The sequence below is a fragment of the Triticum urartu genome, chromosome 2 (assembly GCF_003073215.2).
Source record: "Triticum urartu cultivar G1812 chromosome 2, Tu2.1, whole genome shotgun sequence".
In the NCBI taxonomy this organism is placed as follows: domain Eukaryota; kingdom Viridiplantae; phylum Streptophyta; class Magnoliopsida; order Poales; family Poaceae; genus Triticum; species Triticum urartu.
Window position 1 is genome coordinate 344,603,791 of NC_053023.1, and position 25,936 is coordinate 344,629,726.

The window sequence follows — 25,936 nt, forward strand, 5'->3', positions numbered from 1 at the left end:
AAACCCACTCAGCAGGAGCACTGAGAGGATTCACGGTCGAGGCGCCCGAGCTACTCGGAGGAGTAACCGGTGAAACAGGGGAACTAGAACTGACTGGAATATAAGGAGTAAATCCCAGGGAGGATGGAGTAGTGGCAGATCTAGTAGAGACTAGAGAAGATGCTAAAGCAGTACGGGCACAAGTCACCTCTCGAGCCAGCTCGTGGATCATAAGATAGCTAGCGGTGATGTAACGAGCAAGATGGCTAGCTACACTATCGGACTCCGGATCAATGATAGGGAAGCAGACACGACCATTGTCGTGCAGAGAAGGGTAGTAGTAGAAACCTAGGTGGTTTTGCATCCGGACCTCCTTGAAACGAAGCTCAACAAGGACCTCAAATGCAACAAACTGGACAGCCTGGGATGCGGTAGAAGCGTAACCGCTCCGAGAGGTACGAGTGTAAGTGCTGGAGTTAGAACTGGTGCACAGAGTAACCACTGCATGATACTCATACATTGAGTCGGCTAGACGCTCCCGGTACACACGGTAAACTAGATCGTCATCGAGGGGGTACAGCAGACGCCACACATTACGAATAAGATGCGGCGACATGTACGACATCAGCTGCAACTGGCACGCATACGGCACCGGAGCCATCTACACTCACAACCATTTGTAGGTTAGCATAAAAATAAGACAAGTATATGCAATACAACAACCAGCTACCAATGCTACCGGCACTCAACGTAAACTCGCATGTACCGTCCAGTCAATCACGTCGTAGTCTAGTGTGGCCTACAGTCAGCGCGGCTCTGATACCAAGCGTTGTGGCACCCCGGCTCAGAGCAACCGGTTTACCATGCATTGCCAACCCAGAGACCATGTCTTCTGGCAACACACAATATCTTGGTACAGAAAACAACCGCTTTATGAATGCTAGCGGATCAAAGTTTACATTACAATAGGTAGCGAGGCCAAGCGACACACACGGTGCGGCTGAACAATATGTACATTATTTAGTGAACATAAAGGCCTCGATCATAACAACTACGCGGCAGCGGAAAAACATTGTAGCAGAAGCTCCATAGCACAGGGACAGCGATGTGGACATGATCTAGACTCGGACATCACTCCTCTTCAACAGGACTTTTTTGAAATCTGGCATGAAACGCCGGGTCAGTACATTGAATGTACTTGCAAGCTCACAACAGACATAAACATAATGACAAACAATATTGTGATATTTAACCAATAATTAATAATGCAACAATATATTCAACATGCTGTGATCATATTCTTGTGAGGAAAAATCCCCCTTACCAACAGCGATCACTACCTGGATCACCACCGTACCAACCTCAAAATCTTAACCATGGATATCTCGTGATCCTTCCGGTGGTCACAACCTCGACCCATACTCGGTCTAAAACAATGATCCTTCCGGCGATCACAACCATGACCCATACTGGGTCTAAAACAATGATCTTTCCGACGATCACAACCACGACCAACACTTGGTCCTGTCCAACCCGATGGCCTTCCCGCCATCCTCAACAGTGCAGATTTCATAACTTAGTGTGCAAGTTTTATTAAATGTTGACCCATGGTGTGACCTACTTTCGAGCGTGTCCGTAACCGTGGACTCAGCTATCGATAGATTAATACACTCTGCAGAGGTAGTGCACTGTACCCACACCACGGAACCCATGGCCTCGTACTCCCATTCGGGTTGACCAATGACATTCCGACGAAACCACTCCATTGCCATGACACTCTCTCGGCCACTCCGACCCACTCCCAACTGGGCTAGTCCTGGGTGGCCCCGTGTCTACCAAAGACACAACGACCACCGTCGTGGCCAAAACGTCCCTCACGGGGACCGGTACCAAAAATCTCAACAACGGGCACACAAGGTTATGTGTGCTTACCGGGCCAGGGTACCGCACGCCCATAACCTTCCCTTGTTGGAGGCACCGACCAAAGGCATGACAACAGACTGAATAAAGGCCTTCCCATACAGGCAAATGTGGTTGCACTGGGAAAAACTCGATTCAGTGGCACCATGACCCGGTCAACAATATATTCAAGTTGTATTATTATCAGGTTCAACTTAAATTGAAAATAACCGGTGTCATAGCATGCCATGAAGTGCAACAATAACATATGCATCACATATTAACGGAAAATACTGAGTCAACTTATCCACACTAAGCATAACCATCAACAACTCTTGACACTCCTCTGGTCAAGATTAACCGCACATTAAGGAAAATCTTTTATAACAAGTTTTACCATTTTTCTCATGCAAGAAAAATAACTTCAATCAATTACTTATATCCATAACCCTATTATTTCTTTCATAGCAAAAATTAATTCTAGCTCTTTATCAACTTAGTTGGCTCTAAACTTTCTGTAACACAAGCATATTAACTTGAACAAGCACTTAACAGAATATAAATAACACAATAATGATCTATATGCATGGATTAAATCATTCATTCAAGTAGGAAAATCACAAATATTGCAATGGCACTATGAAAATGCTGTTGTGGCTTGCCTTAGTGCAGATGAGGTTCACAAGCCTCCTAGTGATCCTCAAGACAAGCATCACGGCTCTGAAAACAATTACACACACAAAAAGAAATTATCAAGAACCCTTCTAAAAATCACCAGAAAATCTAGGCAGCAGGGAAAAATCCCATATTTGGTGAGCTGCTAGATTTCTTTTCAAAGAACACAATGCAAAAAGAATCAATTCATTTGGACTTATGGTTGAAAAGTTATAGCTGTTTGAAGCTCTCTGGATAAATATGAATTTAAGTTTAAATAAACAGACTGGAGGGGGGGGGGGGTGACGTCGAAGGCGTAAAGCCTCGGGGCGCCACCACTCGTACCACTTCGCACGCGTACTAACTGGCTGACTAGCGGGCCCCGCTAGTCAGGTGCGAGGGAGAGGGGGAAAGAAACAGGGGACGGCGCAGCTTCGCCGGAGCAAACGCCGGCGACGAAGGCTCCTTGGCCACAACGAGAGGGAGGGATCGAGAGAGGAGACGGAGGCGCACCTGCCCGTACCCGTAGAGTAGCTAGGGGTGGTCGTACGACGTCAGAATCTTCCTCTCTAGCGAAGACAGGAAGCAGAGCTCGCCGGAGACGAAGATGACGGCGAGCAGAGGCGACTCCAGGGGTTCCAACCGGGCGGAACGGCACCACCGCAGAGTGGCGGAGGCCCTAGAAGGGTTGCCCAGGCCTGGGAGGGGCCAGATCTACGAGGACGACCCGAGGGGATCACCGGCGAGCTCGAGCTCGGGGACGGCGGCCCGCGTCCTGCCTGGCCGGGCTACGACTTTCTACTAGGTTGAGGAGTGTGTGGGACTGGTGGATGATGCCCGAGGAGGCTGGGGAAGGGCTCTATTTATAGCCGAGCGTTGAGGGGGTTCGGGCTCCGCCGGTGGACACTTGGACACGGCGCTCGGCGACGAGCAGCGTCAGTGAGAGAGGGAGAAGGAGATGGAGCTCACACGGGGACTGTGGGCGAACAGGGACGAGCACAGGGGCACTGGGGTGACGACGAGTACAGTGCGCACCACACTATTTCGTTGGCCGGACCGTGCTCGTGCTCACTACGGTGAGCTCCGGCGTCGGCGAGTGCCAGGGGAGAGTTAAGGGGGCTAGGACGAAGATGGTGGTGAGGTTTGGCATGCTTAGGCAGGCGGGGAAGCGAGCACGCGATCAACAGAGGCTCGGGCGCATCGTAGAGCGCGTCGGCCGCATGCCAGCACGCCTGGACGAACGCAGTCATCGCGTGAACTCTTACCTCATGCCAACCTAAGCCCAAACTTCATGTCTGGCATGTTGTTCGTGGTAGTTTTGAATGTTACCATGCTTTGGTTTGGATCCAGACGCAGTAGAAACGATTTCACAAGCCTAGTAAGTTTCTGATCAGTAACTTTGAGAGCTTACTGTGGTCAAATGGCTAGGAGTTGGGAGCTGAGTTTTGGAGGGTAGCAATCATCTACTAAGGTGATGATGCACAAGAAAATCAGCCCCAAAGGAGCAAGTAAAATGGTAGTTGTTGTAGAAACTACCATTTCTGTCCAGAACAGAAAATATTTTCTGTAGCAAAAATATTCCAAAAAGTCATGCAATATTTTTGCTCAGGAAGGTGCCCTAGGGTTTCAAGAATATTTGTGAATTTTCTCAGATTTTGTGGGCAAGAAAAATTGGGGTTGCTTTGGAGAACATTGATCTAGCTAGGGTTTAAGAGAGGGAAATGAATATTTTTCATTAAGGAAAAATATTCCAAATATTATTTTGAGATGAACCAGAGGGAGAATGATGGTTAGAGAGGGAAATGGGACACTTGGGTGAAAGCCAATGGGGTACCCAAGTGTTTAAGTCCATATGAAAGGATTCAAAAACTCCAAATTTCAAAATCAAACCACTGAAAATCAGGCAAATAAAGGAGGGCAAAAACCAGGCTGTCACAAACCTCCCCCACTTAGAATGAATCTCGTCCTCGAGATTCGGTTGCTTGGGAAAACCATTCAGGATAATGTGTCTTGATAAACTCTTCCCGTTCCCACGTGGATTCTGACTCGGTGTGATGCTCACACTGAACCATGTAGAACTTTCTTACTTTGCTGCGAGTGACCCTTTCCATCTGATCCAAAAATTTAACCAGCCTCTCTTCATATGTTAAGTCCTTTGCCAACTCTAGCTCAGTCATAGTAGTCTTTTTCTCAGGCGGTGATATGCATCGCCTCAACTGTGAAACGTGACACGCTGTGCACGTCCGACAATTCAGGGGGTAGTTCCAACTGATATGCAACAGTACCCACTCATGACATAACTAGAAATGGACCAATAAATCTGGGTGCCAACTTTCCACGAGTCTGAAATCTCTTGACTCCTTTCACAGGGGTGATTCGGAGGTATACCTGTTCTCCAGGTTCAAAACTGATCTGTCGGTGCTTTGCATCATAGTAACTCTTATGTCGGGATTTGGCCAATTGCAATCTGTCTCGGATTTCCTTAACTTGTTTCTCAGCTTCCATCATGAGATCTGTTCCGAAGATACGGCTATCTCCGGTTTGAGACCAATTTATGGAGTGCGGCACTTACGGCCATACAAGGCCTCATATGGTGACATTTTTAGGCTGGTCTGGAAGCTGTTGTTATAAGAGAACTTGGCATATGGCAGACAGTCTTCCCATTTAGATCCTTGGGCCAAAGCACAGGCTCACAACATATCTTCGAGTATTTTGTTCACCCGCTCTGTCTGTCCATCGGTTTGAGGATGATAAGCGGTACTGTATTTCAGGGCTGTCCCTAAGGCTTGATGGAGACGTGACCAAAAAGTGGAGGTAAAAAGTGAACCTCGGTCAGAAGTGATGGTTCGGGGTACTCCATGCAGACTGACTATTCTGGATACATACAGTTGTGCAAGTTGATCCGCTCGATATGTAGTTCTGATCGGGATAAAGTGAGCAACCTTGGTTAAGGTGTCCACTATGACCCAGATTGCATAATTGCCTCGCAGAGTCTTAGGTAGTCCTGTGATGAAATCCATGCACACATCATCCCATTTCCATTGCGAGACTGGCAGGGGTTGGAGAAGTCTGGCTGGTTTCTAATGGTCTGCCTTTACCTTGTTGCATATGTCGCAACAGGCTACAAAATAAGCAATGTCTTTCTTCATCCCATCCCACTAAAATACTTGTCGTAGATCTTCATACATTTTCGTACCTCTAGGGTGGATAGAATACGAAGATTCATGTGCTTCCGACAGGATTTTCTGCTTTATATCCGCCTGATTTGGTACACAAATTCTTCCATGGAATCAGAGAGTACCGCATTGATCCTTTGAGAAATCTGAAGTCTGTCCTGCTACCACATTCTTGGCATGTTTCTGCAGAATGGTGTCATCTGGCTGTGCTTTGCGGATTTCTTCTTCAAGGGTGGGGGAGACTTCCAAAATATTAGCAAGGCCAGCATCAACTATGACCAGGTTGAGCTGAGCAATCTTCTATTGAAGTTCAGGAGGCAAGGATTCCAATATGACATTCAGGCTGATAGGCTTTCGACTGAGTGCATCGGCGACCACATTGGCCTTACCCGGGTGGTAATTTATTCCAAGATAATAATCCTTGACTAACTCAAGCCACCTTCGACCGAAGATTTAAATCTGGCTGAGTAAATATATACTTGAGACTTTTGTGATCGGTAAAAATTTGGCACCTCTTCCCGATGAGATAGTGTCTCCAAATTTTTAGAGCATGAACCACCGCTGCTAATTCCAGATCATGAGTGGGATAATTTCCCTCGTGGGGTCGTAGCTGTCATGATGCATAGGCTACTACCTTGCCGTCTTGCATAAGTATGCACCCAAGTCCTTGTTTGGAGGTGTCGCAGTACACATCAAAACTGCGGTAGATATCTGGAAGGGTTAACACTGGTGCGGTTGTTTGCCGTATCTTTAGCTCATTAAAACTTTTCTCACAGTCCTCGGTCCATTCAAACTTCTTATCCTTTTTGAGCAGCTCCTTCATGGATTTAGCAATCTTGGAAAACCCTTCAATGAAATGACGGTAATACCCGGCTAATCCAAGAAAACTCCGGATTTGTGATACGGTTGTGGGTGGCAACCAATCGAGCACATCCTTTACTTTGCTTGGGTCCATAGCTATACCTTCGGCGGATAGCACATGTCCAAGGAATCCAACCTACTTGAGCCAAAATTCGCATTTACTGAATTTGGCGTATAGCTGATGATCGCGGAGTCGTTGTAACACTACTCGGAGGTGTTCCTTGTGATCTTCTTCACTCCTTGAGTAAATAAGTATGTCATCGATGAAGACTACCACGAACTTATCAAGGAAGTCCATGAATGCCTTGTTCATCATATGCATGAAGAAAGCAGAGGCATTGGTGAGACCAAAGGACATAGCTGTATATTCATAAAGACCGTACTGAGTGGTAAAGGCGGTCATAGGAATATCCTCCTTTTTAATCTTGAGCTGATATATCTAGTCCATAAATCAACCTTGGAGAATACTTTGGCCCCACCGAGTTGATCAAACAAGTCATCAATCCTTGGCAGCGGATATTTATTTTTGATGGTGACATCGTTCAGCTGACGGTAATCCACACACATGCGGAGGCTGCCATCGTTTTTGTCCACGAAGATAGCAGGTGATCCCCATGGTGAAGAGCTGGGACGGATATATCCTTTCTGGAGCATTTCATCAAGCTGTTTCTTTATCTCCACTAATTCTGACGAGGGCATCCGGTAATACTTCTTGTATAACGGTGCGGTTCTGGGCACAAGATCTATTGCAAACTCAAGCTCTCGATCTGGTGGCATGCCTGGCAGCTCTTCTGGAAATACGTTAGGAAACTCACTAACCACAAGAATTAATTCCAATTTAGCCACAACGGTGAAGGCCATTTCTTTCTTGGGTATGCTTCTGGGAGCATAGAATTTTGTAGTCTGCCCCTTTTGACTGGTCAAAGTGACTTCTCAAGTCGTGCAATTTATGCATACTTGGTATTGAGTCAGCCAATTCATACCCAAGATAACGTCCAGTTTAGTAGACTCAATAAGTATCAAAGAAGTTGAAAATCAGACTTCATTGATATTGATTTCCAGATTACGGCATACCGGATTGCTCTTGATTAAGGATCCCAGGGTTTGTACCAGCATATTCTTGCCCAAAAGCAAACAAGGAAATTTGTTTTGGGCAACAAAACTTCAAGAGTTAAAAGAGTGGTAAGCCCAGAGTCAAATAAAATTACTGCAGGTATGTTGTTGACAGGAAACATACCAATGACGACTTCGGGGTTTTCTTGGGCTTCATCTGCGGAGAGGTGATGAACGTGCCCAGTGATGTGGTGTTGGTTCGGGCATGATTCCATAAAGTTGACTTGTGGCCTGAATAGAGCATTCTCCTTGCTGTTCTTGGGACACTATCTGGCATAATGTCCGGTTTGCCCACAACTGTAGCAAGCATTGATGCGCTGGCGCTCCTCGCGCACTGGGTTGGGCACGACATTCTTGACTTGTGTGGTGGTCTTGTTAACATTCTGTTGCCAATTGGGCTTGTATTCCACCTGAGTCTGCTGCCAGGTACGAGCCTTTTGCACGGGTTGCCCATCCTTCTTTGGCTCAAACTTGCGTTTGTGATCGTTATTGATAGGCCTGTTGTCTGACATGAGCTTGTGCTTCCTTTCCGCAATGAAAGCTTTGTTCACCAGAGTTTGAAAATCTAGGAAATTAAACATGCTGAGAGTACACCGGAGTTGCGGGTTTAATCCACCAAGAAATTTGTCAATCTTTCTTTCGTCATTGGCCACGTCATGAAGGGAGTAACATGACAAATGGTTGCATTTTTGCAAATATTCACCCACAGGCTGATTTCCTTAGATGAGTGCGAGAAATTCTTGCTGCTTAGTCTTCATAATTCCAGTAGGGATATGATATTTCCGGAACTGATCCCTGAATTTCGACCAGGTAATTTCCTCATCAGCATGCCACATGGCTTTTATATTTCCCACCATATGGCAGCAACGCCTTCAAGATAATGAGTTGCAAATGGAACTTTATCACCTTCTTCGGTATGAGCAATCTCAAGTTTCCTCTCAATGGTTCGCAGCCAATCGTCTGCTTCCAAGGGGTCAATAACCTGACTGAAACTGGGAGGCTTGGTCCTTTGAAAATCTGACAGCTTTGAGTGATGACCGTTCTGATTCCCATTCTTCCCAACCATAGCTTGCACACTTTTTAAAATTTCAATAAGATCATTATTCCGTCTTTCCTCAAACATATGTAGTATTTGCTTGGTGGAGGGCGGATTTGGTGGTGGAGGCGGTGGTGGAATGTACGGCTCGGGGGAGTGTCCTGCCTGTCGTGCAGAACGACGAACAGGAGTACCCTCGCGAACGCTGCTACTGCTGCCTTCCCGCGGCATCCTATTGTGATTTTCCCAAGACAACACAACCGAGATGAGAAGCATTCAAATAAAATTGGGGAAAGGCCAGCAACAAAAGCCCGAGAAAAACCGAAATGACGAATAAAACACGGTGAAAGAAATGGAGTTCCAACATAATTATACATAGACTCATACATGAAAGATACATAACATGCCAGGTTCAACTACCCTCATACATGAAGCGAAACCTCATGAATCGTACGACTACACTCGTACATCATCCGGACGACTGCAAATACTCAGAAACTCTACTGCTCTGCTGGTGCTGCGGGGTCCTCTCCTGACTTGGATCCTGAACTGACGTGGTTAACTGAGACCTCCGGGTTAAACGTAACACGACGACGTTGCCTCGAGGGCTCTCCCTCAGGGGCAGGTGCAGGGTGAAGCATCGGGGCTACAGGAGTAGTGAGAAGTGAAACCCACTCAGCAGGGGCACTGAGAGGATTCACGGTCGACGCACCCGAGCTACTCGGAGGAGTTACTGGTGAAACAGGGGAACTAGAACTGACTGGAATATAAGGAGTAAATCCCAAGGAGGATGGAGTAATGGCAGATCTAGTAGAGACTAGAGCAGATGCTAAAGCAGTACGGGCACGAGTCAGCTCTCGAGCCAGCTCGTGGATTATAAGATAGCTAGAGGCGATGTAACGAGCAAGATGGCTAGCTACACTATCGGACTCTGGATCAATGATAGGGAAGCGGACACGACCATTGTCGTGCAGAGAAGGATAGTAGTAGAAACCTGGGTGGTTCTGCATCCGGACCTCGTTGTAACGAAGCTCAACAAGGACCTCGAATGCAGCAAACTGGACAGCCTGGGATGCGGTAGAAGCGTAACCGCTTCGAGAGGTATGAGTGTAAGTGCTGGAGTCGGAACTGGCGCGCAGAGTAACCACTGCATGATACTCATACATTGAGTCGGCTAGACGCTCCCGGTACACACGGTAAACTAGATCGTCATCGAGGGGGTACAGCAGACGCCACACATTACGAATAAGATGCGGCGACATGTACGACATCAGCTGCAACTGGCACGCATACGGCACCGGAGCCATCTACACTCACAACCATTTGTAGGTTAGCATAAAAATAAGACAAGTATATGCAATGCAACAACCAGCTACCAATGCTACCGGCACTCAACGTAAACTCGCATCTACTGTCCAGTCAATCACGTCGTAGTCTTGTGTGGCCCACAGTCAGCGCGGCTCTGATACCAAGCGTTGTGGCACCCCAGCTCAGAGCGACCGGTTTACCATGCATTGCCAGCCCAGAGACCATGTCTTATGACAGCACAAAACATCTTGGTACAGAAAACAACCGCTTTATTGATTCTAGCGGATCAAAGTTTACATTACAACAGGTAGCGAGGCCAAGCGGCACACACGGTGCGGCTGAACAATATGTACATTATTTAGTGAACATAAAGGCCTCGATCATAACGACTACGCGGCAGCAGAACAACATTGTAGCGGAAGCTCCATAGCACAGGGACAGTGATGTGGACACGATCAAGACTTGGACAGCACTCCTCTCCAACATGACTTTCCTGAAATCTGGCATGACACGCCAGGTCAGTACATTGAATGTACTTGCAAGCTCACAACAGACATAAACAAAATGACAAACAATATCGTGATATTTAACCAATAATTAATAATGCAACAATATATTCAACATGCGGTGATCATATTCTTGTGAGGAAAAATCCCTCTTACCAACGGTGATCACTACCTGGATCACCACCATACCAACCTCACAATCTTAACCATGAATATCTCGTGATCCTTCCGGTGGTCACAACCTCGACCCATACTAGGTCTAAAACAATGATCCTTCCGGCAATCACAACCACGACCCATATTGGGTCTAAAACAATGATCCTTCCGGCGATCACAACCACGACCAACACTTGGTCCTGTCCAACCCGATGGCCTTTCCGCCATCCTCAACAGTGCAGAGTTCATAACTTAGTGTGCAAGTTTTATTAAATGTTGACCCATGGTGTGACCTACTTTCGAGCGTGTCCATAACCGTGGACTCGGCTATCGATAGATTAATACACTCTGCAGAGGTAGTGCACTGTACCCACACCACGGAACCCATGGCCTCGTACTCCCATTCGGGTGGACCAACGACATTCCGACAAAACCACTCCATTGCCATGACACTCTCTCGGCCACTCCGACCCACTCCCAACTGGGCTAGTCCTGGGTGGCCCCGTGTCTAGCAAAGACACAACAACCACCGTCGTGGCCAAAACGTCCCTCACGGGGACCGGTACCAAAAATCTCAACAACGGGCACACAAGGTGATGTCTGCTTACCGGGCCAGGGTACCGCACGCCCATAACCTTCCCTAGTTGGAGGCACCGACCAGAGGCATGACAACGGACTGAATAAAGGCCTTCCCATACAGGAAAATGTGGTTGCACTGGGAAAAACTCAATTTAGTGGCACCATGACCCGGTCAACAATATATTCAAGTTGAATTATTACCAGGTTCAACTTAAATTGAAAATAACCGGTGTCATAGCATGCCATGAAGTGCAACAATAACATATGCATCATATATTAACGGAAAAGACTGAGTCAACTTATCCACACTAAGCATAACCATCAACAACTCTTGACACTCCTCTGGTCAAGATTAACCTCACATTAAACATAATATTTTATAACAAGTTTTATCATTTTTCTCATGCAAGAAAAATAACTTCAATTAATTACTTATATCCATAACCCTATTATTTCTTTCATAGCAAAAAATTAATTCTAGTCTCTTTATCAACTTAGTTGGCTCTAAACTTTCTGTAACACAAGCATATTAACTTGAACAAGCACTTAACAGAATATAAATAACACAATAATGATCTATATGCATGGATTAAATCATTCATTCAAGTAGGAAAATCACAAATGTTGCAATGGCACCATGAAAATGCTGTTGGGGCTTTCCTTAGTGCAGATGAGGTTCACAAGCCTCCTGGTGATCCTCAATACAAGCTTCACGGCTCTGAATACAATTACAAACACAAAAATAAATCATCAAGAACCCTTCTGAAAATCTCCAAACATCTAGGCAACAGGGAAAAATCCCATTTTTGGCGAGCTGCTAGATTTCTTTGCAAAGAACACAATGCAAAAAGAATCGATTCATTTGGACTTATGGTTGAAAACTTGTAGCTGTTTGAAGCTCTCTGGATAAATATGAATTTGAATTTAAATAAATAGACTGGAAGGCGTAAAGCCTCGAGGCGCCACCACTCGTACCGCTTCGCACGCGTACTGAGTGGCTGACTAGCGGGCCCCACTAGTTAGGTGCAAGGGAGAGGGGGAAAGAAACAGGGGACGGCGCGGCTTCACCAGAGCAAACAGCGGTGACGAAGGCTCCTTGGCCACAACGAGAGGGAGGGATCGAGAGAGGAGACGGAGGCGCACCTGCCTGTACCCGTAGAGTAGCTAGGGGTGGTCAGACAGTGTCGGAATCTTCCTCTCTAGCGGAGACAGGAAGCAGAGCTCGCCGGAGACGAAGACGACGGCGAGCAGAGGCGACTACGGGGGCTCCAACCGGGCGGAATGACACCACCGCAGAGTGGCGGAGGCCCTAGAAGAGTTGCCCAGGCCTGGGAGGGGCCAAAGCTACGAGCACGACCTGAGGGGATCGCCGGGGAGCTCGAGCTCGGGGACGGTAGCCCGTCTCCTACCCGGTCGGGCTACGGCTTTATACTAGGTTGTGGAGTGTGTGGGAGTGGTGGATGATGCTCGAGGATGCTGGGGAAAGGCTCTATTTATAGCCAAGTGTCGAGGGGGTTCGGGATCAGCCGGTGGACACCTGGACACGGCGCCCGGCGACGAGGCGTCAGTGAGAGAGGGAGAAGGAGATAGAGCTCACACGGGGATTGTGGGCGAACGGGGACGAGCACACGGGCACTGGGGTGACGACGAGCACAATGCGCACCACACTGTTTCATTGGCCAGACCGTGCCCATGCTCGTTGCGGCGAGCTCCAGCGTCGGCGAGTGCCAGGGGAGAGTTAAGGGGGCTAGGAAAAAGATGGTGGTGAGGTTTGGCACGCTTAAGTAGGCGGGGAAGCGAGCACACGATCAACAAAGGCTTCGGCGCGTCGCAGAGCGCGTCGGCCGCATGCCAGCACTTCTGGACGAACGCGGTTACCACGTGAACTCTTACCTCATGCCGGCCTAAGCCCAAACTTCATGTCTGGCATGTTGTTCATGGTAGTTTGGAATGTTACCACGCTTTGGTTTGGATCCAGACGCAGTAGAAACGATTTCACAAGCCTAGTAAGTTTCTGATCAGTAACTTTGAGAGCTTACCATGGTCAAATGGCTGGGAATTGGGAGCTGAGTTTTGGAGGGTGGCAATCATCTACTAAGGTGATGATGCACAAGAAAAATCAGCCCCAAAGGAGCAAGTAAAATGGTAGTTCCTGTAGAAACTACCATTTCTGTGCAGAACAGAAAATATTTTCCATAGCAAAAATATTCCAAAAAGTCATGCAATACTTTTGCTCAGGAAGGTGCCCTAGGGTGTCAAGAATATTTTTGAATTTTCTCAGATTTTTGTGGGCAAAAAAAATTGGGGTTGCTGTGGAGCACATTGATCTAGCTAGGGTTTAAGAGAGGGAAATGAATATTTTCATTAAGGAAAAATATTCCAAATATTATTTTGAGATGAACCAGAGGGGGAATAATGGTTAGAGAGGCAAATGGGACACTTGGGTGAAAGCCAAGGGGTACCCAAGTGTTTAAGTCCATATGAAAGGATTCAAAAACTCTAAATTTCAAAATCAAACCACTGAAAATTGGGCAAATAAAGGAGGGCAAAAACCAGGCTGTCACAGCTTTGGGTTCAATCTTGCGGTGTCCTTTCCAGTGACAGCAGGGGCATCAAGGCACGTATTGTATTGTTGCCACCGAGGATAAAAAGATGGGGTTTATATCATATTGCTTGAGTTTATCCCTCTACATCATGTCATCTTGCCTAATGCGTTACTCTGTTCTTATGAACATAATACTCTAGATGCATGCTGGATAGCGGTCGATGTGTGGAGTAATAGAAGTAGATGCAGAATTGTTTTGGTCTACTTGTCGCGGACGTGATGCCTATATACACGATCAGCCTAGATATTCTCATAACTATGCGCTTTTCTATCAATTGCTCGACAGTAATTTGTTCACCCATCGTAGAATTTGCTATCTTGAGAGAAGCCACTAGTGAAACCTATGGCCCCCGGGTCTATCTTCCATTATATTATTCTCCCATCAACAAGCCATTTCTGTCGCTGTTTATTTTGCAATCTTTATTTTCCAATCTACACAACAAAAATACCAAAAATATTTATCTTATTATCTCTATCAGATCTCACTTTCGTAAGTGATCGTGAAGGGATTGACCACCCCTTTATCGCGTTGGTTGCGAGGTTCTTGTTTGTTTGTACATGTACGAGGGACTTGCGTGTAATCTCCTACTAGATTGATACCTTGGTTCTCAAAAACTGAGGGAAATACTTACGCTACTTTGTTGCATCACCCTTTCCTCTTCAAGGGAAAACCAACGCATGCTCAAGAGGTAGCAAGAAGGATTTCTAGCACCGTTGCCGGGGAGATCTATGCACAAGTCAAGACATACCAAGTACCCATCACAAACTCTTATCCCTCACATTACATTATTTGCCATTTGCCTCTCGTTTTCCTCTCCCCCACTTCACCCTTGCCGTTTTATTCGCCCTCTTTTCCGTTCACCCTCTTTCCGTCCGTCTCTTTTCGCTTGCTTCTTGTGTGCTTGTGTGTTGGATTGTTTGTCACGATGGTTCAAGGCAATACTAAATTGTGTGACTTTTCCAATACCAACAATAATGATTTTATTAGCACTCCGATTTCTCCTCTTACCGATGCTGAATCTTGTGAAATTAATACTGCTTTGCTGAACCTTGTTATGAAAGATCCGTTTTCTGGCCTTCCTAGTGAAGATGCCGCTACCCATCTAAACAACTTTGTTGATTTATGTGATATGCAAAAGAAGAAAGATGTGGATAATGATATTGTTAAATTGAAGCTATTTCCGTTTTCGCTTAGAGATCATGCTAAAACTTGGTTTTCCTCTTTGCCTAAAAATAGTATTGATTCATGGAATAAGTGCAAAGATGCTTTTATCTCTAAGTATTTCCCTCCTGCTAAGATCATCTCTCTTAGAAACGATATTATAAATTTTAAGCAACTTGATCATGAGCATGTTGCACAAGCTTGGGAGAGGATGAAATTAATGATACGTAATTGCCCTACTCATGGATTAAACTTATGGATGATCATACAATTTTTATGCTGGATTGAATTTTGCTTCTAGAAATCTTTTAGATTCGGCCGCGGGAGGCACTTTTATGGAAATCAGTTTAGGAGAAGCTACTAAACTCCTAGATAATATTATGGTTAATTATTCTCAATGGCACACCGAAAGATCTACTAGTAAAAAGGTTCATGCTATAGAAGAAATTAATGTTTTAAGTGGAAAGATGGATGAACTTATGAAATTGTTTGCTAATAAGAGTGTTTCTTCTTATCCTAATGATATGCCTTTGTCTACTTTGATTTAGAATAATAATGAATCTATGGACGTGAATTTTTTTGGTAGGAACAATTTTGGTAACAACACATCTAGAGGAAACTTTAATCCTAGGTCATTTCCTAGTAATTCCTCTAATAATTATGGTAATTCCTACAACAAATCTTATGGAAATTTTAATAAGATGCCCTCTCATTTTGAGATTAGTGTTAAAGAATTTATGATTTTGCAAAAGAATTTCAATGCTTTGCTTGAAGAAAAATTGCCTAATATTGATGAGTTGGCTAGGAACGTGGATAGAATTTCTCTTGATGTTGATTATTTGAAACTTAGATCCATTCCACCTAATAATGATATCAATGAGTCTCTCAAATCTATGAGAAATTCCATTGAGGAGTGCAAAGAAAGAACCGCTAGGATGTGTGCTAAAAAGGTTGCTTTATAAAAGCGTGTTCTTCTAGTTTTCACGATAATAAGGATGAAGATCTAAAAGTGATCGATGTGTCTCCTATTAAATATTTGTTTTGCAATATGAATCTTGATAATGATGGGACTAGAGATGAGTCAACTTTAGATAAAAGGTGTCCCAATGATTCAGAGTTTTTAGATCTTGATGGAAAAATTGGTAAAAGTGGGATTGAAGAGGTCAAAACTTTACATAGTAATGAACCCACTATTTTGGATTTCAAGGAATTTAATTCTGATAATTGCTCTTTGATAGATTGTATTTCCTTGTTGCAATCCGTGATAAATTCTCCTCATGCTTATGATCAAAATAAAGCTTTTACCAAACATATCGTTGATGCCTTAATGCAATCCTATGAAGAAAAGCTTGAATTAGAAGTTTCTATCCCTAGAAAACTTTAGATGAGTGGGAACCTTCTATTAAAATTAAAATTAGAGATCATGAATCCTACGCTTTATGTGATTTGGGTGCTAGTGTTTCCACGATTCCAAAAACTTTGTGTGATGTGTTAGGTTTTCGTGAATTTGATGATTGTTCTTTAAATTTGCATCTTGCGGATTCCACCATTAAGAAACCTATGGGAAGGATTAATGATGTTCTTATTGTTGCAAATAGGAATTATGTGCCCGTAGATTTCATTGTTCTTGATATAGATTGCAATCCCACTTGTCCTATTATTCTTGGTAGACCTTTCCTTAGAACGATTGGTGCAATTATTGATATGAAAGAAGGAAATATTAGATTCAAATTTCTGTTAAGGAAAGACATGGAACACTTTCCTAGGAAGAAAATTAAATTACCTTATTAATCTATTATGAGAGCCAATTATGGATTGCATACCAAAGATGACAATACCTAGATCTATTCTTGTTTTTATGCCTAGCTAGGGGCGTTAAACGATAGCGCTTGTTGGGAGGCAACCCAATTTTATTTTTGTTTCTTGTTTTTGTTCCTGTTTGGTAATAAAAAAATTCATCTAGATTATTTTTACATGTGGTTTTTATTTTTAATTAGTGTTTGGGCCAAGTAGAACCTTTGGGGAGACTTGGTGGAAGTCTTTGCGATCTTGCTGTAAAAAACAGAAACTTTAGCGCTCACGAGATTAGCTGCCATATTTTACTGGAGAGCGCGATTAGGTTGATTATTTTTTAATATGATTAATAGAAAAATTACTAACGTCCACCAATTTATTTAATAATTTTTGGTTTTACATAAGTATTCGAAACTTACAGATTACTACAGACTGTTCTTTTTTTTGACAGATTCTGTTTTTCGTGTGTTGTTTGCTTATTTTGCTGAATCTATGGCTAGTATCGGGGGTTATGAACCATAGAGAAGTTGGAATACAGTAGGTTTAACACCAATATAAATAAATAATGAGTTCATTATAGTACCTTGAAGTGGTGGTTTGTTTTCTTATACTAACGGAGCTCATGAGATTTTCTGTTGAGTTTTGTGTTGTGAAGTTTTCAAGTTTTGGGTAAAGATTTGATGGATTTTGGAACAAGGAGTGGCAAGAGCCTAAGCTTGCGGATTACCAAGGCACCCCAAGGTAAAATTCAAGGACAACCAAATGCCTAAGCTTGGGGATGCCCCGGAATGCATCCCCTCTTTCGTCTTCGTCCATCGGTAACTTTACTTGAGGCTATATTTTTATTCACCACATGATATGTGTTTTGCTTGGAGTGTCTTGTATGATTTGAGTCTTTGCTTTTAGTTTACCACAATCATACTTGCTGTACACACATTTTGGAGAAACACACATAAATCGGAATTTATTAGAATACTCTATGTGCTTCACTTATATCTTTTGAGCTAGATAAATTTTGCTCTAGTGCTTCACTTATATCCTTTTAGAGCACGGTGGTGGTTTTATTTTATAGAAATTATTGATCTCTCATGATTCACTTATATTATTTTGATAGTATTATGGAACAGCATGGTAATTTGCTTTGGCTATAAAATTAGTCCTAATATGATAGGCATCCAAGATGGGTATAATAAAAACTATCATAAAAAGTGCATTGAATACTATGAGAAGTTTGATACTTGATGATTGTTTGAGATATGAAGATGGTGATATTAGAGTCATGCCAGTTGAGTAGTTGTGAATTTTAGAGATACTTGTGTTAAAGTTTGTGATTCCTGTAGCATGCACGTATGGTGAACCGTTATGTGATGAAGTCGGAGCATGATTTATTTATTGATTGTCTTCCTTATGAGTGGCGGTCGAGGACGAGCGATGGTCTTTTCCTACCAATCTATCCCCCTAGGAGCATGCGCGTAGTACTTTGTTTTGATAACTAATAGATTTTTGCAATAAGTATGTGAGTTCTTTATGACTAATGTTGAGTCCATGGATTATACGCACTCTCACCATTCCACCGTTGCTAGCCTCTCTAATACCGCGCACCTTTCGCCGGTATCATACACCCACCATATACCTTCCTCAAAATAGCCACCATACCTACCTATTATGGCATTTCCATAGCCATTCCGAGATATATTGCCATGCAACTTACCACCATTCCGTTTGTTATGACACGTTTCATCATTGTCATATTGCTTTGCATGATCGTGTAGTTGACATCGTATTTGTGGCAAAGCCACCTCTATAATTCTTTCATACACGTCACTCTTGATTCATTGCATATCCCGGTACACCATCGGAGGCATTCACATAGAGTCATATGTTGTTCTAGTATCGGGTTGTAATTTTTGAGTTGTAAGTAAATAAAAGTGTGATGATCATCATTATTAAAGCATTGTCCCAAGTGAGGAAAGGATTATCGAGACTATGATTCCCCCACAAGTCAGGATGAGACTCCGGACGAAAAAATAAAAAAAGAGTCCATAAAAAATAGGAAAAGGCCCAAATATAAAAATGAGAGAAAAAGAGAGAAGGGATAATGTTACTATCATTTTACCACACTTGTGCTTCAAAGTAGCACCATGATCTTCATGATAGAAGTCTCCTATGTTATCACTTTCATATAGTAGTTGGAATTTGACATTATAGAACTTGGCTTGTATATTCCAATGATGGGCTTCCTCAAAATGCCCTAGGTCTTCGTGAGCAAGCAAGTTGGATGCACACCCACTTAGTTTATTTTGTTGAGCTTTCATACACTTATAGCTCTAGTGCATCCGTTGCATGGCAATCCCTACTCACTCACATTGATATCTATTGATGGGCATCTCCATAGCTCGTTGATACGCCTAGTTGATGTGAGAGTATCTTCTCCTTTTTTGTCTTCTCCACAACCACCATTCTATTCCACATATAGTGCTATATCCATGGCTCATGCTCATGTATTGCGTGAAGATTGAAAAAGTTTGAGAACATCAGAAGTATGAAACAATTGCTTGGCTTGTCATCGGGGTTGTGCATGATTTAAATACTTTGTGTGATGAAGATAGAGCATAGCCAGACTATATGATTTTGTAGGGATAACTTTCTTTGGCCATGTTATTTTGAGAAGACATGATTGCTTTGTTAGTATGCTTGAAGTAATATTATTTTTATGTCAATATTAAACTTTTATCTTGAATCTTTTGGATCTGAACATCCATGCCACAATAAATAAAAATACATTGAGAATTATGCTAGGTAGCATTCCACATCAAAAATTCTGTTTTTATCATTTACCTACTCGAGGACGAGCAGGAATTAAGCTTGGGGATGCTTGATACATCTCCAATGTATCTTTAATTTTTGATTGTTCCATGCTCTTATATTATCTATTTTGGATGTTTAATGGGCTTTAATATACCTTATTATATTATTTTTGGGACTAACCTACTAACCAAAGGCCCAGTGCAAATTGCTGCTTTTTTGCCTATTTTAGTGTTTCGCAGAAAAGGAATATCAAACGGAATCCAAACAGAATGAAACCTTTGGGAGAGTTATTTTTGGAACAAACGTGATCCAGGAGACTTGGAGTGTACGTTAAGAAAGAAGCAAGGAGGCCACGAGGCAAGAGGGCGCGCCCAGGGGGTAGGCGCGCCCCCACCCTCGTGGGCCCCTCGCAGCTCCACCGACCTGCTTCTTCCTCCTATATATACCCATATACCCTCAAAACATACAGGAGCACCACTAAACCCTATTTCCACCGCTGCAACCTTCTATACCCATGAGATCCCATCTTGAGGCCTTTTTTGGCGCTCCGCCGGAGGGGAAATCGATCACGGAGGGCTTCTACATCAACACCATAGCCTCTCCGATGATGTGTGAGTAGTTTACCACAGACCTTAAGGTCCATAGTTATTAGCTAGATGGCTTCTTCTATCTCTTTGGATATCAATACAAAGTTCTCCTCGATTCTCTTGGAGATATATTCGATGTAATTCTTTTTGCGGTGTGTTTGTCGAGATCCGATGAATTGTGGGTTTATGATCAAGATTATCTATGAACAATATTTGATTCTTCTCTGAAATCTTTTATGCATGATTTAATATCTTTGCAAGTCTCTTTGAATTATCAGTTTGGTTTGTCCTACTAGATTGATCTTTCTTGCAATGGGAGAAGTGCTTAGCTTTGGGTTCAGTCTTGCAGTGTCCTTTCCCAGTGACAGCAGGGGCAGCAAGGCACGTATTGTATTGTTGCCATCGAGGATAAAAAGATGGGGTGTATATCATATTGCTTGAGTTTATCCCTCTACATCATGTCATCTTGCCTAATGCGTTACTCTGTTCTTGTGAACTTAATACTCTAGATGCATGCTAGATAGCGGTCGATGTGTGGAGTAATAGTAGTAGATGCAGAATCATTTCGGTCTACTTGTCGCGGACGTGATGCCTATATACATGATCATGCCTAGATATTCTCATAACTATGCACTTTCTATCAATTGCTCGACAGTAATTTGTTCACCCATCATAGAATTTTCTATCTTGAGAGAAGCCACTAGTGAAACCTATGGCCCCCGGGTCTATCTTCCATTATATTATTCTCCCGTCAACAAGCCATTTCTGTCGCCATTTATTTTGCAATCTTAAGTTTCCAATCTACACAACAAAAATACCAAAAATATTTATCTTATTATCTCTATCAGATCTCACTTTCGTAAGTGACCGTGAAGGGATTGACAACCCCTTTATTGCGTTAGTTGCGAGGTTCTTGTTTGTTTGTGCAGGTACGAGGGACTTGCGTGTAATCTCCTACTGGATTGATACCTTGGTTCCCAAAAACTGAGGGAAATACTTACGCTAATTTTCTGCATCACCCTTTCCTCTTCAAGGGAAAACCTATGCATGCTCAAGAGGTAGCAGGGGGTGCCCCGAGGGGGGCACAACCAACCAGGGGGCGCCAGGAGGCCCAGGCGCGCCCTGATGGGTTGTGCCCACCTCGGGTGCCCCCCGGACCGCCTCTTTGCTCTATAAATACCCCAAAAATAGCAGAACCCCGGGGGAGTCATTGAAATATTCATCCAGCCCCCGCAGAGTCCAGAACCACCAGATCCAATCTAGACACCATCTCGGATGGGGTTCACCACCTCCATTGGTGCCTCTCCGATGATGCGTGAGTAGTTCTTTGTAGACCTTCGGGTCCGTAGTTAGTAGCTAGATGGCTTCATCTCTCTCTCTCTCTCTCTCCTTGATTCTCAATACAATGGTCTCTTGGAGATCCATATGATGTAATTCTTTTGCGGTGTGTTTGTTGGGATCGATGAACTTCGAGTTTATGATCAGATCTATCTTTTTATATCCATGAAAGTATTTGAGTTTCTTTGATCTATTTTATGCATGATATCTTATAGCCTCATATTTCTTCTTTGATATTTGTGTTTTGTTTGGCCAACTTGATCTATTTATCTTGCAATGGGAAGAGGTGCCCGGTAGTGGGTTCGATCTTACGGTGCTTGATCCCAATGACAGAAAGGGAAGCGACATGTATGTATTGTTGCTACTAAGGATAAAAAGACAAGATCTATATCTACTGCCATATAGATAAACAAATCTTGTCTACATCAAGTCATCATTCTTATTGCATTACTCCATTTTTCCATGAACTTAATACACTAGATGCATGCTGGACAGCGGTCGATGTGTGGAGTAATAGTATTAGATGCAGGCAGGAGTTGGTCTACTAATCTTGGACGTGATGCCTATGTAATGATCATTGCCTGGATATCGTCATAATTATTTGAAGTTCTATCAATTGCCCAACAGTAATTTGTTTACCCACCGTTTGCTATTTTTCTCGAGAGAAGCCACTAGTGAAACCTACGGCCCTTGGGTCTTCTTTCTCATATATTTGCCGTGCGATCTACTTTTCCTTTGCATTTTTATTCAGATCTATTAAACAAAAAATCCAAAAATACATGCTGCAATTTATTTTATTTGGCGTTCGATCTATCAATATTTACAACTTTATCTCCCATCACACGCCGTTTCTGGCGCCGTTACCCGAAAGGGATTGACAACCCCTTTAACACGCCGGGTTGCGAGGTGTTGTTATTTGTGTGCAGGGGTTGTTTACATTGTGTTGCTTGGTTCTCCTACTGGTTCGATAACCTTGGTTTCATAACTGAGGGAAATACCTACCGTGGCTGTTCTACATCATCCCTCCCTCTCCAGGGAAATACCGACATAGTTCCAGCTACCATCAAGGAGAATTTCTGGCACGGTTGCCGGGGAGGATCTTCAACATAATCAGGTTCCTAATCACAAATCTCATCTCCTTGCAATTTACATTATCTGCCATTTTCCTCTCGTTTTCCTATCCCCACTTCACAAAATTTTGCCATTTTTATTCGCCCCTCTTTTTCGTTCGCCGTTTTCTTGCCAGATCTATTTTTGTCTGCAATCTTTTTTGCTACCTTTGCTTATGTTACCATGTGCCTTCTATTTGCTTGCATCTTTGCTTGTTAAAAATCAATTGATATGGATCCTCATCCACTTGCTAGTCTTTTCAAGAGATCCAATTATGATGAAGCCATTGCTAGTGAATTGAATTCACTAGATTATCTTTATGAAGTTTTCCTTGAGATTCATGAATCTGAAAATTGTGATGAAGAAATTTATGAAGTGATTCATGATAGCTCCTTGAATGAAAAGCATGATTGCAATGATTTTACTATAAATTCTATTAATGTCAATTGTGCTAATAATATGCAAAACCCCAAGCTTGGGGATGCTAATTTTGTTATGTCTATTTCTTTTTGCAATGATCATGATTGGGGTGATTATTCTTATGATCTTGAAAATTTATTTAAGCCTCATGATGAATATGTTTGCAATAATATTGAAAGTGGGTTTGGAAGAGCATCAACTTTAAGTAAAAATAATCCCACATATTTGGAGAGTGTTCAATCTTATGAAATTTTTGATAAAAGTGGGTTCGGAGAGGTCATGACTTTTGTTGATGTTAATCTCACTATCTTGGAAGATTATAAAACTATTATGCATGTGGATCATGAAGAGAAAATTTTATATGATAGATATATTGTTGAATTTGATCATGATCCTACTTATAATTATTATGAGAGAGGAAAATATGGTTGTAGAAATTTTTGTGTTACTAAATTACCTCTCGTTATGTTGAGATTGCTATTGTTTCTTTCTTCTTCCTTGCATATGCTAGTTTTTGCTTGCCTCAATAATTTGTTTGCTTATAAAATGCCTATGCATAGGAAGTATGCTAGACTTAAATGTATTCTTCACATGCTACATGATGCTCTCGTTGTGTTTCAATTATTATATTTCATGTGAGCATCATTAAAATTATCAATGCCTAGCTAGGGGCATAAAACGATAGCGCTTGTTGGGAGGCAACCCAATGAATAAAATTTATTTTTGCTTTTTTGCTTTCTGTTCTTGAGTGTTAGCACAATTATTCTACTGTTATGATTGTGTTTTTTATGGTTTAATTAGTGTTTGTGCCGAGTAAAGACTTTAGAATCTTCTTGGGCAATAGTTGTTTGATCTTGTTGAAAAAACAGAAACTTTTACGCTCACGAAACTAATTTTTGTTTTTTACCAGAGAGCGATAAAATCCCATTCCAATTGCAGTAGATCAATATACAAATTTATCAGGTCGTCCTAATTTTTTAGAGTTTTTTGAGGTACATAAGTATTTGAAATAGTCAGATTGCTACATAATGTTCTGTTTTGACAGATTCTGTTTTCTTTGTGTTGTGTGCTTATTTTGATGGATCTATGGTTTTCTTTGATGAGTTTTTGCCATAGAAAAGTTGGAATACAGTAGATATAATACAAAAACAAAATATGAATTGTTTTGATACAACACTTATAGTAGTGGTTTATTATTCTTATACTAACGGATCACACGAAGGCTTTGTTGAGTTTTGTGTGATTGAAGTTTTCAAGTTTTGGGTTATCTTACGATGGATCAAGGAAGGATGTAAGAACCTAAGCTTGGGGATGCCCCAACATCCCAAGCTATTATCCAAGAATGAGCAACCAACTAAGCTTGGGGATGCCCCCGAGTGGCATCCCCGCTTTCTTCCAACAACTATCGGTATTTTACTCGAGACTATGTTTTTATTCGTCAAATGATATGTGTTTTGCTTGGAGCGTCTTGTATGATATGTGTCTTTGCTTGTTTTATTTTGTGTTTTAAGTCATCAATCTTTGCTGGACACACCTATTAGAGAGAGCCAAAATAATCTCATGACTTGTTAGAATTGCTCTCTATGCTTCACTTAAATCTTTTATGAGCTAGGACTTGCTCTAGTGCTTCACTTATATCTTTTTGAGCACGGTGTGCTTTGTTATTTTTTAAGAAATGGTCTCTTGCTTCACTTAGATTTATTTTAGAGTTAGTAAATTTTTGAAGAAGTTCTCTCTTGCTTCACTTAAATTATTTTGAGAGAAAGAAAATTTGTTATGCCCATGATGTTCACTTATATTTGTTTGAGCTTATGAAAAGCAACACATGAAAGTTAGTGCCAAAGTGATAGATATCCAAGAAGGATAAAGAAAAAGAAAATGTCATGAAGATTATTGGACAAAATAAACTTGATTCTTAGTAATAGTTTTGAGATATGATGATGTGATATGTGAGTTATGTTTATGAGTAATTGTGCTCTAGTAAGAATATTGGTGTTAAGGTTTGTGATTCCCTATGCATGCACGAAAGTCAATAATCATGCAATGGAAATTATATCCTACTTGTGGTGCATTATTCGGTGTTAATTATGGTTAATGCCTGCCTATGAGATTATTCATTTCTTGGTTGGTCGCTTCTCAATCTTTTTGCTAGCCTTCATTTTGCACTAAGTATGACCTCTACTTGTGCATCCAAAATTCTTTAAACCAGTTTTGCGACATGAGTCCACTATATCTACCTATATGCGGTATTCTTTTGCCGTTCTAAGCAAATTTGCATGTGCCATCTCTAATTTTCAAAATAAACTTCTCTTTTGTGTGTTTGTTTCGCTCGCGGAGCGGTGAGGGGTGGCTAATATTTTCCATGCTAGATGTGTTATTCTCAAGATGAGTGTTTATTCACTTGTCATTGCATGAGAGTAAGGCAAAGGTATTAGGGATGCCCAGTCCCGAAATGCAAGAAGAAATGAATTTACTTTATGTGGTCAAATTATAAGTTCCTTGGAAAGTGTTGGTATGGAGGGCACCAGCGGATACGGTTAGCCATGGAAAGTGAAAGTTATGGTGGCAAAAGGAATAAACTTTATTTTCTATTTGGGAACCACCTATGGCATATCTATGCATGGAAGTATTGGGAACTCTAAGTCGTTTTCGTTGGTGGGATGGATACACCTCCCAAAATGTTTTTATCTCAATTTTTTCGCTTTGAGCTCTGGCACCTCCGCAAATCCCTACTTCCCTCTGCGAAGGGACTTTATTTTACTTTATGCGATTTTTATTGTGAAATTTGAGTCTCCATCTTCTCTCTTAAAAGCACCAACTAGGAGGCAATATGATCGTGCTCAAG